Genomic DNA, 20,499 nt, shown 5'->3' on the forward strand with positions numbered 1-20,499 from the left:
GACGCCTGCCTAATAAAACGGTATTAAATTTTATTTCCGGCAGGCGGTGACTCGCCCTCACAAGATGGGCCCCACAAAAAGCGACATCTAAAGCTTCGTTCATATAGAATTGGCACATAATTAGCAATGTTTAAAAAATAATAATTCCATGGCCGGTAAAAAATTGTCAATTACAGTTCAATCACCAACCTTCAAAGTATTAATGGTGAAAATATTATTTTTCTAGTTTTATGCATTTTAAAGTTTTCGACCATGTGTCATATCTTTAGAGGATATGATGGTGTAAATCAAATGCCCATATATATGCAAAATTAATTTAATAAAAAAAGGTGTTACTTGTACAGAGCTCGTATTTGAAGTGAGCGATGACAATTAAAATTGTTCCATGCACTGTAAACGCCTGCCGATTCTTTTAAGCAAAGTTTGTAACACACACTTAGCACTCCATTCTTAACAAAGGCTTTCAAAGCCTGTACATACTCCCGGCCGTTGAAAACTCGCTTTTCAACCTCGAAGCTCTTCGGCTGTCGGAAGCTTACACAGACGTACGAGAGAGCGGCGCACACAGCCTCTGTTTGTGGTGACGTCTGCCACTCTGGCTATTCCATCCGATCCCGTGATGAGGCGTAGAACACGACCGAGCTTCCATGACAGAGGGGGAGCGTTATCTTCTGACAGGAGCACCATATCCCCGACGCTCAGCTTGGCAGCGTTGCTCTTCCATTTAGTTCTTTGCTGCATTTCTGATATGTAGTCGCGCTGCCATCGCTGCCAGAAATGCTGCTGTATTTTTTCCAGGCGTTCATAGCGTTGAAGATAGTTTTCCTTAGAGTTGCCCAAGTATTGCGCTGGTGGAGCAGTTAGCGGCCTTCCGATAAGAAAGTGTCCAGGGGATAGGGAAAGAAGGTCATTGGGACACGACGACAACGGACATAATGGACGACTATTTAAAATAGATTCCACTTGTGTAAATAAAGTAGAAATTTCCTCAAAGGTGAGGTGGCTCTTACCGATAACGCGCTTTATATGATGTTTAGCCGATTTAACGCCGGCTTCCCATAGTCCACCAAAATGAGGAGTGTAAGCCGGAATGAATTTAAACTTTATAAGGTTTTGGCTTGCAAAATCAAATAGAGGTTCTTGGTTTTGTTTGATAAATGACCCTAATTCCTTTGCGGCAGCTACAAAATTAGTCCCATTATCACTAAAAATTTCAGTGGGTCTGCCTCGGCGCGCTATAAAGCGTCGAAAAGTCATAATGAATGCATCCTTAGTTAAATCACTAACGGCTTCGAGATGGATGCACTTGTAACGAAGACAGACAAACAAGCACAAGTAACATTTAATGAAACGACTTCCACGGCCCTTGCGATTAATGATAGTAAAAGGACCAGCAAAGTCCAGCCCGACTGACAAGAAAGGATAGTCGGGGGTAATACGTTGGGGTGGTAAGTTACCCATTTTAGGTTGGAGGGTTTTACCTCGTAGGCGTCTACACCTAGCACAATTATTTACAACACGCCATGCGAGGTGACGTCCGTTGACTGGCCAAACAGTTTCTCTTACAGTTGAAAATAACAAAAGAGGACCAGCGTGCATATTGACGAGATGTTCTCTTTCGAAGTAAAGCCTTGTTAGTCTATGCGATGCATGAAGTAAAATGGGGTGTTTTTTATCAAAAGAGTAAAAATCTGTGGCATCTAAGCGCCCTCCAACACGCATTATCTTATTATCTAAAAATGAGGACAAACACAATATTTTGCTTTTACTGCCTAATGGTTTATTATTTAAAATTGATTCATATTCGTCTGAATAAGATTGACTTTGAGCAATAATGCATAACGAATACCAGGATTCACGCAATTCATCAGCTGTTAATATGCCATTACGCTTGATACTATTTTTGGTGTTGAATATGAATCTTTGCACGTAAGCAAACGATCTAATGAGTCTATTAACCGAAGAGAACCTTACTCATATTTAAGAGTAGGATTTCGTTTAAAACGTTTCTCTAAATTAAGAAATCGCTTTTTGGCAGTATTATAACTATCACCTAAACAATCTACAGATTCTTTTAATGGCAAATTGACACAAAATCGTCCTTCCTCGTCTCTTATAGTATGAGTGAGGAAGTGTTTTTCACATTCACTTTCTTGTTTACTCAAGTTTGGTTTTTTGGGAACTTCTTCCAAGTCCCAGAATTTTGACACTAAATTTTCAACATTTTAATTTTGCGTTGAAGAGACTACAGCATGATTGCAGAGTATCTTTTTGTTAGATACCGCTGAGTTTATACGTCCACACACTATCCAACCGAACTTTGAACTTCTTAACTTTGGGTTATTTGGTCCTAGGGAAATTTCCTCATGCCCTATAATATCCCAGAAGAGGTCAGCACCTATAACAACATCTATGGGGCCTGGCTGATGAAACATTTGATCAGCCAACTCAATATTTTGAGGTAAATTGAATGAGGTGATATCGACGGGCGCCTTTGGTATACGACCGGTAAGTTCGTCCATGACGTAACAAGATAAAATAGCACTAAACTTATTTTTTGTTGAAATTTAATTGGACATCACAAGTTCCTTTTATTTTATGTTTAGAAGGAGTATCGCCCATTCCTATGACATTTAAGGATTCAATTGAGCGGGGTTTCAACGACAGTTTGGCTTTAAGAGACTCAGTAATGAAAGATGACTCGCTTCCATTATCCAAAAATGCACTAATTTTTAACCTTTGGTGGTCTACTGGATTCTCGACTTCAATAATTGCCGTGGATAATAAACCTCGACGGCCTTGAATTGTATTTTGATAAGCATAATTGACATGCACTGCGTCTTCTTCGTCTACTTGAGCGAGGTGGCTTGAGGAGGAAGATGGACGGTGGAGAAGACTATTGTGTCGCTCGGTGCAGCCGTGCTCGCGGCATGGACCCATGCGGCACTCACTTTCAACATGACCTTGCCTCAGACAATTTGTGCACAATTTATATTTTGTCACATCCATCATTCGCTCGTCAACTCCCTTCGCCTTAAAAGTAGGACAATCATAAATCCTATGACGCTCATTGCAAATAACACATGCAAATATGTTTTGCTTTTTATTGCTATAATTATTGGTTGAGCTTGCAAATGTTTTGACGTAATTATTTTGAACTGGTCTTTGACCGTAATTATTGTTCGGTGCAGAACGTGAAGGAACGCTAGGTGGCTTTGACACACTAACAACATCTGATTTATTGTTACGATTTAACGATTCGAGTACATCAGCGCGATCGATCATGAACTTATAAAATTGCTCTAAAGTGGGTACATCGCTGTCCAAATTATTGCGGTATTCTTCCCATTTTAGCAAAGTATTGCTGTCTAACTTAGAGGATAACATGAATATTATCAATACGTCCCACTTGTCTGTGGGCTGGCCTAGGCTGGTTAAGGCGCGCAAGTTTTTGGTCACGTGATCAACCAAAAATCGCAAAGACCGCTCTGATTCCCGTGGAAGCTGTTTAATATTGAATAATAAATTTAAGTGATGATTAATTAATATTCTTTTGTTATCATACCGATTGCAAATCATTTTCCACGCTTCACTGTAGTTATTTGTTGACACTTCCAAATTAGAAATGATCCTAGCCGCGTCACCCTGTAGGTATGACACGAGATAATGAAATTTATGTATGTCTGAAATACGCTCATTTTTGTGTATTAAATTTTCAAAAGTATCGCGGAATTCCAACCAACGAAAATATGCGCCATCAAATTTGGCAATCTGTATTTGAGGTAATTTTAACCCTATTTCGTGAGGATGAGCGAGGTCATGTATACAACATGACGTATTATGCGCGGAATTGCGCCTTTTCTCGCATTCAAATTTTTTAGAAAATCTTTCGACTAAAGTTTTTGCCGTAGCAATATTTACTATTATTTCGTGCTCCATGAGGTCACGCTCTTCAATTTCAGTCGAAATATTTTCAAAATTTAAAACCTCTATTTCACTTTGCAATTCATCAACCTTGACGGACAAAGCCTCAAACTTTGCGAGTTTTAAATTTAACTCGGTTAATTGAACATTATCCAACTCCGTCTTTTGTGCAATACTATCTAAATATTTTCCAAATTTAGTAATTTGTCCTTTGGCGGAAGCCCTTTTTCTAGATAATTGAAGCAACATTAACTTATCTGCCTTTTCAGTTTCGTTCGACATTTTTGCTAGTGACTGTACTTAGTTATTGAATTTAGATAGTAATGCAATAAAAAAAATGATAAAATGGCTCACGTTCCTCGTTCTGGTGGTACTTGCCGATGACAGGGAAACCGGCTGCGCACGCTCAGCAGACTCCTCCCGGCCGATGCCGAGCCACAGAGTTTATTTTCAAACGATGCCAACGGCGCGCGGCGATTAGAAATAATATTGCCCTGGAATAGTCGGCAAATAATGCTAAATATATTGTAAGCAAAGATAAGGAAAACGGAACCTAAATTAAATTGAACTTAATACGTAAAATATTTTAACTTTCACTTTAATTATACTAATGAAAATGTTCAAAACTTGTAAATGTAATGATAGTTATTGAAATTTATTGTTAACTTTGTAATATTGAAAGACTTTGTATCGAATTTAAGTAAAATAAATCTAAAATTGCAAAGTTCTTTGTTCACTTTTTTATGTTTCGGGTAGGTATAGAATCTGATGCAATGCACCTTTTGCACAAATTTAAGGTTTTTTATACGTAATTATAGTTTGAAACCACTTGATTTACACAATTGAAGATAAATTTTAAATAGTTATATTGTCTGTTGTTAGGAATATTGGAATTTAATGAAGGATAGACACTTATCTGTTGGTGGCGGCGTACGAATGTAACTGCTCGATGTGAACTTTAGCGGTTTCACTGGTCGAACCCTGGGTTGGAGATCTTCACTTCTTGAAGCCTGGTGACTTTAGACATCCCCTAGTAGCTCCATAATACCACAGCAATCCTCTAGGCTTGAATTGCGATGTTGAAGATCCGTTACTCGTCGCGTCGGCCGATGTCGTATTTAATAATTGTACATTTTCTTGATTATTTCGCGGATTCTTCTTTATTTCCCCTCGTGGGCAACCATGTCATATCTTTAGAGGATATGATGGTGTAAATCAAATGCCCATATATATGCAAAATTAATTTAATAAAAAAAGGTGTTACTTGTACAGAGCTCGTATTTGAAGTGAGCGATGACAATTAAAATTGTTCCATGCACTGTAAACGCCTGCCGATTCTTTTACGCAAAGTTTATAACACACACTTAGCACTCCATTTTTAACATAGGCTTTCAAAGCCTGTACACCATAAATTTGAGAATAGGAGATTGATCGTGCACAAATACTTCGAAAATTCTTATCGATCCCCAACTATGACAGCCAAGTCGCTTAAGATGCTAAAATAAAAGCTAGTATTTGTAGGGTCATAAAACGTTACAAAGAAACTCTATCAGCCGACAGGAAAATACAAACTAATCGGAGGTCTGGAACAAATGACAAGATTTTGGGGAAAAAGTCCCAAGGTCACTCAAACAAAATTCAGGACGGTCTAATTACGATTTATCCCAAAAATTCAAAGAAACTTCTAGAAAGATAAAGATGATTCACCTCAGAGGTGGCTATAAGAGCTACCGAGCAACAAAACTGCCAAATCGGACTGTTAAACAGGGCCGACAAGCTAAAACACTAGCTCAACTATTGTACGACCCATGTGACCCAGTGACAAAATTCGAAGGTTGCTTGTTATTGGACGACAAGACGTATCAAAAACTCGATTTTGATCAACTACTCGGTTCGAAGTTTTATATGGCCAATAATATAGGTAATTTACGCGAAAAATATAAGTTCGTGAAACTTGACAAGTTCGCAAAAAAACATATGATATGGCAAGGAATTTATAATTGCGTCTGTAAGACGAAAAGTTTTAACATAAAGTTTATAACATAGTCAACAAAGAAGTCGGATCTTTATATTAAAGAGTGCTTAGACAAATGAGTATTGCCATTTATCAGAACCCATAACGGTCCTATGTTGGCCAGATTTAGCCAGCTGCCACTACTCAAAAAAAGTTTTGGCATGATATGCTAATAATCAGGCCAATTACATACCCCGCGAGATGAATCCTTCGAATTGTCCCAAATTTCAATCTATCAAAAACTACTGGACAATCATGAAAATAAAATTAAACAAGACTAGTCAAATTGTCCGGGGTATCCATTCATTGCGATCTACAAGAAATAAACACGCCAAAAATGTCGACAAAAGTGTTGTGCAGAAAATGACGGGGGTCCATTATGAAAACAGTTCGTAATTATTTACATAACAGAGTTTTTTTTTTAATTTATACATATTTGAAAGCTAAATACATTACTATTTAAAATTCACCATTCATAACTTTTATTATTCTATTAACTTAAAAAAATAACAATCTTCTAGTGCGTACCAATTCTATATGAACTATGCTTTAGGATGGCTCAAGTGCAACACCGGTGTGAGCGGCTCAGGGGTGTTGAGAGTTGTACGCCGCTTTCTACCCAGTGGCTGCGAGCAGCCACTGTGCCAACTCGCGTCTTATGCAATTTTTCACTTCCACCCCTGGCGTTTAAAGCTCTAGCTAACGACTCCACTCTGGACGGCCGGCTAAGGATTCATTGAATTAAATTAGCCTTACAAGTAAATTTGACACTAATAGGCAAATTTGTAAACCTAATCTAACCCACTGGCTTCTGCAGGATACTTTTAGAAAAAGTTTGCAAAATATAACGGTTTTTTAAAAAATAAAACGCGTTCGGTCAAATGAAAATTTGACTAATAAAAAAACTGGCAAACATATTTCGAATTTAAGACATGTTACTAATAAACAAATCGCTACTTTAAAGATTATAGTGAAATATTATAAATAACAAAAATGAGACTGTTGAATTTTTTGGTGTCCCAGCATGAAGTCAAACGTATACTCGTGGCATATTATATCAAATGAATCGTTGTATTTCTGTACTCGTCGTTCAATGGTAAAAGTGAGATAACAAAATCTGACCGAGATATTGAGAAATTGTATTTTCTAGGATCTCGAAATGTGTAATCCTGACAGTTAAAACGGCCTAAAGTAAATCTCTTGTGATATTTACACATTAAATTATTGTGTATAAATAAGTTATTGTATATTCTAATTTAACACGCACACATGATTAATTGTACAACTCTCAAATATTTGGTTTAGTTAAACAAAACTAATGACTTAAAGCTTTTATGGCTGGTTAGTCAACAAAGCAATATTTATCAAAATAGGAGTACATCGACCCTTGTTAAGATTCGAGCGATACGTCAAAACATCCCACTCACACTGCAAACATGTTAATATTTCAAAGAACCCGTTTCATGCTGCGACGTGTTTACAGCTATACCTAAAGGAAAACATGCATTATATAACCAATCAGTTTAAACGGAAAACAAAGTCAGTAACCTCTTAGCGTATATGAATAAACGCAAAATAACATAAAAATGTAACATCAATATCAGTGTAACTAGTTCGCGATTCGTCAATGCCCATGAAGTACATCTCAGAAAGCCGACTTGAACTTATGTCGTAAATTTCTCATCATTTGCCCAAAAAGTTTTTCGTTCTTACTTGAATACTGATACGAGCGAGATGTGCTGCTGTGCTGTAATAGTATATTTCAATGCAAGTGTAGTAAATGTGTCATTATTTTCGGGCCCCGTGATGTCTTTTATGAGCCGTAGGCAAATAAAAGACACAGGACAGGTAAATAATGCCACTTGCAGATGTACATTGAATGACGTTTGCAATCACAAAGACGATCGTCAAGGTCGTATCAAAACCAATTTAAAACTGTAACAATAACTTATTAAATCTGAATTGGGCTTTATGTTTATCCTCCTAAAAGTCCTACCTAAATACTTATTCAGTTCGATAAACTTGTTCATATTCAATTTGCGAAAAAAAGACAATAAATCAAATATTTATTAAAAATATTAATAATTAAAAATAGTGGTTACGTGAGCATGACATACAGACCTTACAGTAAGGAATTTTCCCTTGAACGTGAATGATATTATTGATTGAGCACTATAAACTACGTTCAGCGATTATTTCAATTGCTAAATTTAAAAACAGAATCTTATTTTATATACGAAAACACTCTCACTGTTACAATATAAGTTAAATTATTTTGATTTTTAATACGTTTAATGTATTGAAATCGGAACAATAAAAGGCAAATCAAAAACAACAAAAGGCAAATCCACCTTACTAGCTGACTTTACACTGACAAACAAGATTTTAGGTTACTTGAACCAGAGCTTACAAGTAACAACAATTTTCTTCGATATGACTCGAGCTTTTGATTTTGTGTACCACGAGACACTCCTGGCTAAATGCGAGCTCTACGGTATCAGAGGTTTAGTTAATGAATGGCTCCGAGATTATTTACGCTCTAGGACTCAATTTGTGGAAATATCTCAAATTAACTCTGTCAACACTATTGAGCCTTTCAGGTCTTCCACGAGAGCAGACAAGATCGGCGTACCGCAGGGGAGTATTCTTGGTGCACTGCTCTTTTTACTGTATATCAACGACCTACCGAATGCTATAAATTTTTAACCGACTTCAGAAAAGGAGTTTTTTTTTGTATATATATTATTTACTCGATATCTCCGAGAATCGTGAACCGATTTTCAATTTTTTTTTAATCGAACGGTTATATCCCCGAGATTGTCCCGTTGGCACCAAGTCGGAGTCTGATAATGGGATCTTGGAGAAATTGAGGGAACTCTTCAAATGTTATAGGTACATGTATGGCACTTTTGGCAATATTTGAAGTCGGTTTTATTTTTCCTTATGAATTTATACTCTTTCCGGACGATCTATCGGTCGTCATACCATGTACATACATACATACGCCTATTTCCCGAAGGGGTAGGCAGAGACCACGGATTTCCACTTGCTACGATCCTGACATACCTCTTTCGCTTCATTCACTTTTTTTATTTTATTTATTCCTTAAATTAACACTTTCATGACATTCCTCATACAAGCTCGTCGGTCTACTCTCATACCATGTAGTGATGATAAAACCTACAATAGCGACATAAATAAAACAATCGCTGATGTAATAAACTGGTTTCTACGGAACAATCTTCAAGTAAACATATCGAAAACCATATTTGTCCAGTTTATAAATGGAAATGGCAAAAAGCAACAACTGACTGTAACTTTCGCTGATCAGATGATAGCGGAATCAAGTCAAACAATGTTTCCAGGTATTTGCTTTGATGACACATGTTCTTGGGGTGAGCATATTAATAAATTATGCAGAAAAATGAACTCGTTTGCTTATGCACTTTAGAATTGGGTATAATTAGCACTAAACAGACCGCAATAAAGGCTTATCATGGCTATGTTTGCTCACTGCTCAGATACGGCGTTCTCCTCTGGGGAAATTCAAGCCATGCAAGACGCGCACTTTAGCACAAAAACAGTGCGTCAGGGCGATGTGTATTGTTAATTTAAATTTAAAAATAGTTTAGTTTGCTTATTCGTCAAGACTCACCCAGAACTCTTCAAAAAATTCAAAGACATATGCGACTTTCCTACAAGTTACCCAAATCGCTTCGCTGTTCCTGGCCGTAAGACACAATTGTACAGCAATAACACATACTGTAAGTCCATTGACATTTTTATTGGCCTGCATGATGACATTAAAGATTTGCCTATTAGTTTATTTATGCGTAAACTCAAGAACTGGCTCAATCAAGAATGATTTTACTCTGTTGAAGAATATTTCGATTATTTTAGACATCAAACTTGACATTTTATTATATAATTAGTAATTGAATCCGATGATGATGATGAAAATGTATTGTAGTTATGACATATTAGTAATATAATATAATTGTAATTTTGGTAATTTTGACATTTTGGTATTACATTAGATTTAATTGCACTTGAATATTAGATTTAAGAACTCTAAATGCGTACCGTTGCATGCTTTTTAGGGTTCCGTAGCCAAATGGCAAAAAACGGAACCCTTATAGATTCATCATGTCCGTCTGTCTGTCCGATTATGTCACAGCCACTTTTTTCCAAAACTATAAGAGCTATACTGTTCAAACTTGGTAAGTAGATGTATTCTATGAACCGCATTAAGATGTTTACACAAAAATAGAAAAAAAAACAATAAATTTTGGGGGTTCCCCATACTTAGAACTGAAACTCAAAAAATATTTTTTCATCAAACCCATACGTGTGGGGTATCTATGGATAGGTCTTCAAAAATTATATTTAGCTAATATCATTTTTTTCTAAACTGAATAGTTTGCGCGAGAGACACTTCCAAAGTGAAAAAAAGTGTCCCCCCCCCCTGTAACTTCTAAAACAACAGAATGAAAAATCTAAAAAAATAATAAAATTATACGTAGTATGAAAAAAAAAGCATTTCAGACAGATTACAATGGTATTACACCATACAATTTAAATGAATATAGGTATCAGGAGTAATCGTAAATCAAAGTTTCATTTCGAGCCATATCACTTCTACGAAATGTTAGACGGTATCCGCAGTTAGTTCTAATTTTCACCGCCTTATGCGCTGGGATCGCTTTACTTACCCCCACCACGCACTTCGCACGGTCCCAATTAACAGGTGAAAACCGCATGAAAATCCGTTTAGTATTTTTTGAGTTGATCGCGAATATAAAGACATTATATATATGCTCCTGACCGTTTTCGGCCACGGCGACTGCTTCAACTCCTTTTTTGACGTTCATGTGCTCTCGTGTGGCTGACGTAGCCGATCTTGTTGGCAAAGACCCGTGCGCACAACGGGCACGAGAGGACACCATCAATATAATTATAGCTGATCACCGCTGGTGGTCGGGCTTTCAGCTCATCCCTCTTGTCGTCCAGATCTGTTTGACGACGGGATTCAAAAATATCCGTATGTTTCCTAATCAAAGATCTCCACCCAGGGCGGTTGGCGGCCTGCTTTTCCTGGAAATATATTTTTATTGCAAGGTGAAATAAAAGTTAAAGGGTTTTTATTATAATACGAGTAAAATAGGTCGCATTACCACCCATTGCCTTAGGCCTTCTCATGTCTTGTTGTCATTTTTGCTAATACTACGTTCTCGTAAGTATACTAATAAATTTACATACATTATGTGTAATGCATCCCGTCAAGTAATTTAATTTTGCCACTCACCTCCTCTAACCGGTCGTTGTGTGATTATTTCGCACAACACAAGAATAGTGTATAAGCACAGCAGATATTCAATTCGAATTTTTATTCGGTGACCGGTTTGGCCTAGTGGGTAGTGACCCTGCCTACGAAGCTGATGGTCCCGGGTTCAAATCCTGGTAAGAGCATTTATTCTTGTGATGAGCATGGATATTTGTTCCTGAGTCATGGGTGTTTTCTATGTATTTAAGTATTTATAAATTATATATATCGTTGTCTAAGTACCCTTAACACAAGCCTTATTGAGCTTACTATGGGACTTAGTCAATTTGTGTAATAATGTCCTATAATATTTATTTATTTATTTATTTATTTATTCAATATATACTAAGAATATTCAAATTTAGGTAATAAGTTTTAGATGCCCTTTAAAATAATTAGTAGCTGCGTTTGAACTTGAAACTTTGTTGATAGTTTTAATCGATAATCTCAAGTCTAATGAGAGAAATGTAAAAGCGTTACTCATTTCATTAAGAATCGCTTAATCAGCTACGGATAACTGACTTTATAAATTGCTGAGCCAACGCCTAAATGTGGTTCGTGTGCTGACGAAGTGTTAATTAAAGGTTTTGTAAAAGCTAATTCGAACTTGGGTACGTTCTAATTTAATATATTTGAATAATACTATTTAGCTATCGTGCGTCTCACTCGCGCTAATACATGTACACCTGTTTGTTCTGGCTCACGGAACAGAACATCAGCATAATACAAGTTGGTTGATCCAAGCTGATTAAATGAACCAAGAAAATACTCAAAGAGAGCAAAATTTCTTAATGTTTCATTAAAGGAATGGAAGTGCGGATCAGTGATTCTCCGTTTTAGTTCTGCCGTTTCAGTTACGAGAACTTAATAGGGTAGGTTTAGGCCAGATTATCCAACTAGTGACCCGGGCTAGCATTAGTGATAATATCTATGATTTAACCGTAAGAATGTTTCCAATGTGTTTATCGATAGATTCATTAAAGGCATCTTGTGTAGTCATATATCTTCTCATACAATGAGACGAAGCTAGATCCCAGCAGTCAGACGTATAAATCAATATTTATAACCTAAACCTAACCTAAAGGCTGCTTAAGTTTAGTATAAATACAAGTAAACTAACGTAAAATATATTGTATTTGTATTTTCTTAACAAAGTAAAAATACCATCTTCTACAAAACCCATAAAAAATATTTTAAGTAAAAAAAAAACAATGTGTTAGCCATTTTTTATTATTTCAGTTTAAAAAACAGCATATTGGTCAAATATTTTTGTCACTCTGCAGCAGTATTGGCGAAACTGTTCTTTGGAAGTCGTAATATGATCTTTGACCAAACTTTAATAACAGTATATACAGTCTTTATGCTTATGATTATAAAAATTCAAATTCATAAATTATTATGTTTATTTGTGGAACATTTACCTTTTAGAGCAAAGAAGGACGGTTGCACAATATGTACCTATTTACTTATTCAAACACGGTTGCAATAAAAGCGAAAGTTCCATCAGCATCCTACGTAACACAAGTCGAATTTCCATCGGCGTCAACACTGCAAAAAAAAACTCGACTAAATCTAAAATCGTCTTCAGCCGGTACCTTACTCGCCCTACAGGCTTCTGAATCCGTTTTTTCTTTCACGTTCGTCCTTACAGCGCATACTTAATATCTATTTGCTCGTACCGCGAGGTAAGCGGGTAGAGAGAGGGGAGGCAGTAGGGACAGGCGCGTTGGGGTCTCCCCAGCCAGTCGAGGCTGCGGCGTCACACAGAGCGCACTCGCGGCCACCCGGTTAAAAAATTACTGAACCACCGTGCCAGTGACGTGATCAGTGCTTGCACATGCGTGTGCTGTGACCAAGTTGATTATAGTGGACGAGTGACTTGTGTGTGTGATTGCGTGCCACTAAGTGAGTTCGGAGCGAGTTTAAGGACGGTAGTTACTCTGCAATCTCTGAAATTGCTTTAGGTAAGTCTTACTTTTTATTAGTTGTAAAATTTGCATGTTTACGGGGTTGCTGTTTATTTAGCCGACGTTATCTTTAATTTATTTGCAGATTTATCACATCACTTAATTTGAAAACAGCATGTTAGGAACATATTTAGACATATGTTTAAACAGATTAATTACTAAACGATCCCATTGATTTGGTATAACTTTGCTGACTATTGATTTAGGAAAACTTTTGGCCCAATGCGCCATCACATTTATTATTCAGAGCATTTAAGCACTATTTTAACTGACCATCGCGGTGTCGCAACTGAATCATTAAACAAGGGTTTAAAATAAACTCAAAACATTTTCGAATTTTCAATGATCGTTACAAATATCTAGAGCGACATCCAACTTTAAAAATCTTTTGTGTCAGCGCATCTCGATTGCACCAATATAACTCTTAAGAGGAAAGTGGACGACCGTTTTGTTCATATAAACGTAATCCCGATTTTCCTTTCTGGATAAGTATTAACATTTAAAAAAGTATTTTCAAATAAACTGATGTAGGTATTTACGTTAGCTACGCCCCCTCGATTGAATATTTTCGATTTCTGTTTTTATAAGCATTAAATTTAAGTATATAAGATTTAAATATACTTATTTTCTAGTACAGCAGATTATGATTCACTTCCTCTACGTGATAAAATATCCGAAATGACTGAAACTCGTAAATCCGTAGCAGGTGCTACAACAACACTTCCAAAATGTAATGGCGGTCGCACCGTAGCAGTCCAGCTGCTACAAATCTTTCGTAGCACACTAGTTACGACAAATATATCAAAGCGGTTTAAGCAAAATGTAAAATAATAAATATATTTTTTTGAACTAAAATGTTCTTTGGTAGCAACCACGTACCAAACGACGCAGCGTACTCGTACGGGCCCCCCATCAAGGGTATTGACAGCATGACTAAGCTGTCCATACACACTGTCAGTTCAGTCAGTTTTGCCAAATGCACTGGTAAAAAGGAGCGTATGTGGCATTCGACTGTGCAGTTTCCTAACCAGCTTTACCGCAGTTGAACTGTACAGGCAAAACTGCGCAGGCATACCCTAGTATGTATGGCCAGCTTTTAGGTTAGTTAGTTAGTTATGCTGGGCATTTTCCGCAAATCGATAACGCCAGCTTTAAGGTCTCCTGACACTGTACATGCAAACACATGAACGAACCTTTATCCGGGAGGCTTATTCTGATTTTAATAACTGGTTATGAATTTGATCTCGAATTATTTTTGATAAGATTTATCCAATCAGAAATGTAACTTTCGATAGCTGACAGATCATATCCATAACAAATTTAGATCAAATTCATACCTATATAACCTGTTTTTAATGTGTGAGTGGAAATAAATTAACAAGTCATTAAATCTTAGTTAAACTAAATTAACTACTACTTAAACTGAACTAAATTATAATAAATATAATAATAATAATTTTGGGACACTTTTTAGGGGTCCGTAGCCAAATGGCAAAAAACGGAACCCTTATAGATTCGTCATGTCCGTCTGTCTGTCCGATTATGTCACCGCCACTTTTTTCCGAAACTATAAGAGCTATACTGTTCAAACTTGGTAAGTAGATGTATTCTATGAACCGCATTAGGATTTTTACACAAAAATAGAAAAAAAAAAACAATAAATTTTGGGGGTTCCCTATACTTAGAACTGAAACTCAAAAAATCTTTTTTCATCAAACCCATACGTGTGGATAGGTTGATATTGAGGTTTCTAATATCATTTTTTTCTTAACTGAATAGTTTGCGCGAGAGACACTTCCAAAGTGGTAAAATGTGTGTCCCCCCCCCCCCCCGTAACTTCTAAAATAACAGAATTAAAAATCAAAAAAAATATATGATATACATTGCCATGTAAACTTCCACCGAAAATTGGTTTGAACGAGATCTAGTAAGTAGTTTTTTTTTAATACGTCAAAAAATTAAAAAAAAAAAAATTTTTTTTCATCAAACCCATACGTGTGGGGTATCTATGGATAGGTCTTCAAAAATAATATTTAGGTTCCTAATATCATTTTTTTCTAAACTGAATAGTTTGCGCAAGAGACACTTCCAAAGTGAAAAAAAGTGTCCCCCCCCCCCCCCTGTAACTTCTAAAATAACAGCATGAAAAATCTAAAAAAAATATATGATATACATTACCATGCAAACTTCCACCGAAAATTGGTTTGAACGAGATCTAGTAAGTAGTTTTTTTAATACGTCATAAATGGTACGGAACCCTTCATGGGCGAGTCCGACTCGCACTTGGCCGCTTTTTTTTGTATTGGGATCGAAACAGCTCACGAGTGATTTTAACTAGAAATAATATAAAAATTCCAGAATCTAAAATGCAAGTTAGAAGTACAATTTTCAATAGCCCATCAAGTAAAAGAGCGTTATTAATATTTTACGATATATTACGTTAAGGTTCTTCTATTGATTATATAAATGTCGCTAGCGTTTGTTATTTACTATGTCGTGTCATTATTCATTTCAATCATACTTCTAGGTGTGCTTGAAGTTTGTATAAATAACTTTAACAAATTGTAAAGTTATAAAACCTAAGAGACTATTCTGATAAACAAATTAACAAGCTTCGGAGAAGTACAAGATATCACGTTATTAGATAACAAGAAAATATTTTTATTGAATGCATCAGTAGATATGAATCGACTTATATCAAAAATCAGAAAATATTAGATTTCTTAATTTCATATGCTGCTCCTGAGTAGCTTTAACTATCCTTATAACTAACGAACTGCAGGTCGTGACTTCGGCTCTCATATGAAATGTGAGGTTCTAGAATTTATACCCATTCCATAAGCTTTTCGTCGCAGCAAAAAATTCCGAGCAATTCAGTCTAAATCCAAGAAGGCCTAGTGTCGCCTGTCGGTTGGCAAGTCGCTGATGTCTAAGCTGATTTATTTGCCAAATTTTGAATGGTAACCCCTTAAGGATTTTTCTGACTCATTACTGAACTGGTTATGTTGAAATGAGCGCTAAGTCCTTTCAAAATATTTCACATAAGTATATTATATTTTCGTCAGTTCTTAGCGGGCACATCGTGCCGTGAGTCATCCTTTAACCTTTAAAACATTATTAATAGGTACATATTACATCGTAAAAAATATGTAGGTTATTCCAATAATTGTTCCATAAAAGAGAAAAAGATTTGTGTTCCAAGGTTGCAGTGCATGCGATTAGTATTTATCTACTTCTTAGTAATTATTAGGCATCGGTTCCGTAATTCTTACCTATATCGTATAGAAAAAGTAAGAGCGAATCGCCTAGCGTGGTATGGGCATGTAATGCGGAGGGATGAAAGTCATGTGACGAGAAAGGTATTACGAATGAATGTGGAGGGATGGAACGGGAGAGGAAAACCTAGGAAAAGGTGGATGGATTGTGTGAGAGTTATCATGAAACGAACGCGAGTGAATGATGAGATGACGGGTGACAGAAAGATATGGAAGAAAGATAAAGATAAAAGTAAAGGTAAAAGATAAAAATAAAGTTTATTATTCAAGTAGGCATATTACAATGCTCTTATGAACGTCCAATAAAGCTACACCGGCTCTAACCCTACACCTCTGACCCGAGAAGATTTAAATCCCCCCAATTGGAGAAAAAGACATGCTGCGCCGACCCCAAATGAATGGGATAAGGGCAAGCGAATGATGATGGTTCCGTAATTCTTTGCAACCAAAATATCAAAAAATTGTGACAATTTGACGTTATTTTAACTCTCGAAATGTGTAAATTTAATATAATTTTATTTTAATTTGCGCTAATTACGTAAAAATATAACCTAAAATTTCAAGAAAAAGTTTCAAAGTTCTCTAAAATGTACATTCATAGATAGAGAAAACCATATAAACCCAATGGTTTTTGAAACGTAGAATCAAACTAAGAATATAGGATAAGCACTTACATATAATACATGTTGTAGGAACCACTGCTGTTTGGGATATTCAATGCTCACCTCGTACTCGTATAATAGCCCTCGTTAGTTTATGCAGTGGACGCCTGCCAAATTGATAACATTATAAGCAGGTAGAAGCTTACCTACATAGTTTTGTATTCTGAGCTTCTTAATTAAAACAAACTGTTGATATGCTTGATATATGTAGGTATTATCATTATGCAAAGTTTTATGACTTCCTTTAACAGCTCTATAATAAATAAATAAATAAATAAATAAAATAAATATTATAGGACATTATTACACAATTAACTAAGTGCCACAGTAAGCTCAATAAGGCTTGTGTTGAGGGTACTTAGACAACGATATATATAATATATAAATATCTATAAATACTTAAATACATAGAAAACACCCATGACTCAGGAACAAATATCCATGCTCATCACACAAATACATGCCCTTACCAGGATTAATAATAACATAACAATAAAAGTCACACCTCAAAGTACCACATATCTACAGTTATGTATAATTAGTATATAAACAAAGACAAGAATTGATCATCGTTCTAAATAAAACTACAAAATTATGAGAATATCAAGAGAGTTTCATCCTAAAATACGTAAGAAACGTTCCGACATGTCAATATCTGAACATTTAACCACTATGTATGCTGATATAATAATATTATCGTTTATAGTAATGGCATGCGCGCCATGTGAAAATATGTAAAACAAATAGCAGTAGCATAAGATTTATTGAGAGACCAGAGATCTCCCGACCCGAGAGACCAGAGATCGTGTTTCCATTTACAAATTCGAAAATAAAAAGTACTACAAACAAATGTGGAATTGCAAACAACGGTGACCGCGGAAACCATTTAGTTCTCGGGTCGCGTCGAAAAATAAGTAAACTGGGAAAATGACCAACCGTAGTTCGACACAATACGCCGGGTAGGCTATCACCGTCCCGGGAACTAATTGCGGTTAAACGGCGGTTTACTTGAGTATGTGAGTGTACGAGGGTTAATTTGAAAATAAATGATCTTTGAACGTCGTTTTCATGGTGCGTATATAAAAAAAAGTTGCTTATAGCCAATTAAGGTGTACCTACCGGTAAATGATTAGGAATCGTAAGCGACATACCAGAAAAAAAATGTAGTAAAAGAAATTTGTCTTCCACTAAAAATGTACTCCTTCCACTAATATTTATCGCTTTTAGTATTTTATGACCATAACGTTATATTAATTGTTAAAAGAAATAGTAGGTATATAAGAGATCAATACTTCTTGTTTAATTGATATTTGAACAATATAAACATCCATTCAATTTTATTCGACTCTTCATTTTTGTCTATACATAAATAGTGTGTTTGCGTCCTACCAGATCTAAAATAATATTTAAAAAATGTCATAAGATTTATTATACCAGTTACATTGTATTCGGTTCCAAACAGGTAAGTTGAAAGACAAAACCTCGTACAGTCAGCATCAAAAGTAGCGGATGAAACAACGCGCCAAAAGTATCTGGTATTCCGGATAACTTTTCCAAATATAGATAAATTTCAAAAATTCGCGCTCCAAAGTATATCTTTTACAGTCTTAGTTGTTCTATATTAAAGACATCACTTTTTGTTAAGCTGTTACAGAATGGTAGATACTTATGAAACATTATTTGATCCGCTACTTTTGATGCTGACTGTACCTATACACCTATAGTCAATCTAAATAAAACAAAGCAAAGCAAAATTGGTGCACTGAAGTTGTTAAAAATTTCGATTCAACTTTAGTTCGAATGTAACGAACAACATGAAATTTTGTTTTATTACAAATTTGAATATGAAAGAAAAAAAGTTTATGCCACAAAAAGGACATCATGGAATTCATTCACGCCAAGCATGCGTGCCTGAAACAACGAACTATTAGAGTAATATTTCAGGCAGCGCTTCATTTCATGACGAGAATTGGAGATCGTATTTTTTACGTTTTTATAGCCTGATCCAGTATAAACTAAGAACTAAGTTTCGCTAAGTGTGTTTGTCTGTCCATGGCATAGCTCTGTAATCACTAGTATTTACTAGAAAGCACACTGAAAAAGAGATAAAATAAAAAATAGAATTAATACGGCTCGTTATTTCACTAAATCTTGGTGCAATATTCATGAAAACGACTGTCAACTTTATTATTTGTTTCAAGCTAAATTGCTACGTAGATAGCTCTCAAGAGATTTGAAACAGAGTGATTAGGTAGTCCGCTGACGCAACCGAGTCTAGATGGGTTTACCTTGGATTAACAACGTCACTTGACAACTAGAGATGGGTAGTGAGTAAATACTCACACAAATTTGAAATATGAATGTAAATAAAGTATAAATGATCTATATTTCAAACAAACTTTAAACACTTACCCGAAAATATACTATGCATTACTCGGTAACGAAAAACATTATTTACCGTCACAATACATATTAAGACAAAATAACTAAAATACGTTACCACGAACAGAAATAGAGATAAAATATTTTCATCCCAAGTAATTGAAATATTCTCTCGGGAATGCTGGCAACATTTAACACATAGCGACGGTAAAGTCCACACATGAAGAAAGTTTTTTACAGTTATTTCAATTTATTTTGAGACAACAGTAATTGGCAGTAGCAGTCGTTGTCAATTCTCAAATTTACTTTGACTTTTACAATTTCCATGTATGTTTATCTTTATTATAAAAGGCGAGGCTTTTAGCTTTAAAGAATTGACTTTTAGGAGCTGTTACACATTTCAAACTGAATGGTAATACTTTTTTTTTGAAAAAAAAAAGCTCAAAACTATATCAAAAACTCGTCTAATTTACAAATTTCATAGCATTGAATTGTATAAAAAAATATAAACAAAAATGTTTACTTACATTTTATATCAAGTTACTGACTTTACAAATTTTCAGAAAATTCATCTTCATGAACCAATGTCATTTATAAAACAGACAAAATATTGTCATTTCATGTTATTATTTATCAGTCTTAGGACGTTAACGTGCTCAAACATGTACGATTATGTATGTGTCCCTCCGGCCGCGGGGTGCAAATACAAATACAAATAATTTTATTAATAACATAGTTACAGGTCAGCTACCATTGTTGCTATTAGGTATACATACTTAATTTATGGTTTAAACATTATTTCGCGTAAGGCAAAGTATACAAAGTATACAAATTATACAAAGTATACAACAGTGTATACAAAGTGCGACAGCCTTGTCCGATATGTCGGAGGACAAGAAATTTTAACTAGGTAAACTAGCTTCTGCCCGCGACTTCGCCTGCATGGGATGAT

At 35.6% G+C, this 20,499-nt stretch overlaps 1 protein-coding gene across 2 annotated transcripts in view; it reads left to right on the forward strand.

The window, feature by feature from the left end:
* The first annotated feature begins 12,921 nt into the window (after positions 1-12,921).
* LOC133517111 (uncharacterized) overlaps positions 12,922-20,499 on the forward strand; it is a 154,723-nt gene continuing 147,145 nt past the window's right edge. Inside the window, exon 1 of one of the 2 annotated variants that reach the window (XM_061850271.1) lies at positions 12,922-13,225. The gene's annotated coding sequence lies outside the window, so the exon portion shown is untranslated. The remainder of the gene's footprint in view (positions 13,226-20,499) is intronic. The other variant, XM_061850272.1, reaches the window with a different exon arrangement.

Source organism: Cydia pomonella, chromosome 4, assembly GCF_033807575.1.
Source record: "Cydia pomonella isolate Wapato2018A chromosome 4, ilCydPomo1, whole genome shotgun sequence".
Classification (NCBI taxonomy): Eukaryota; Metazoa; Arthropoda; class Insecta; order Lepidoptera; family Tortricidae; genus Cydia; species Cydia pomonella.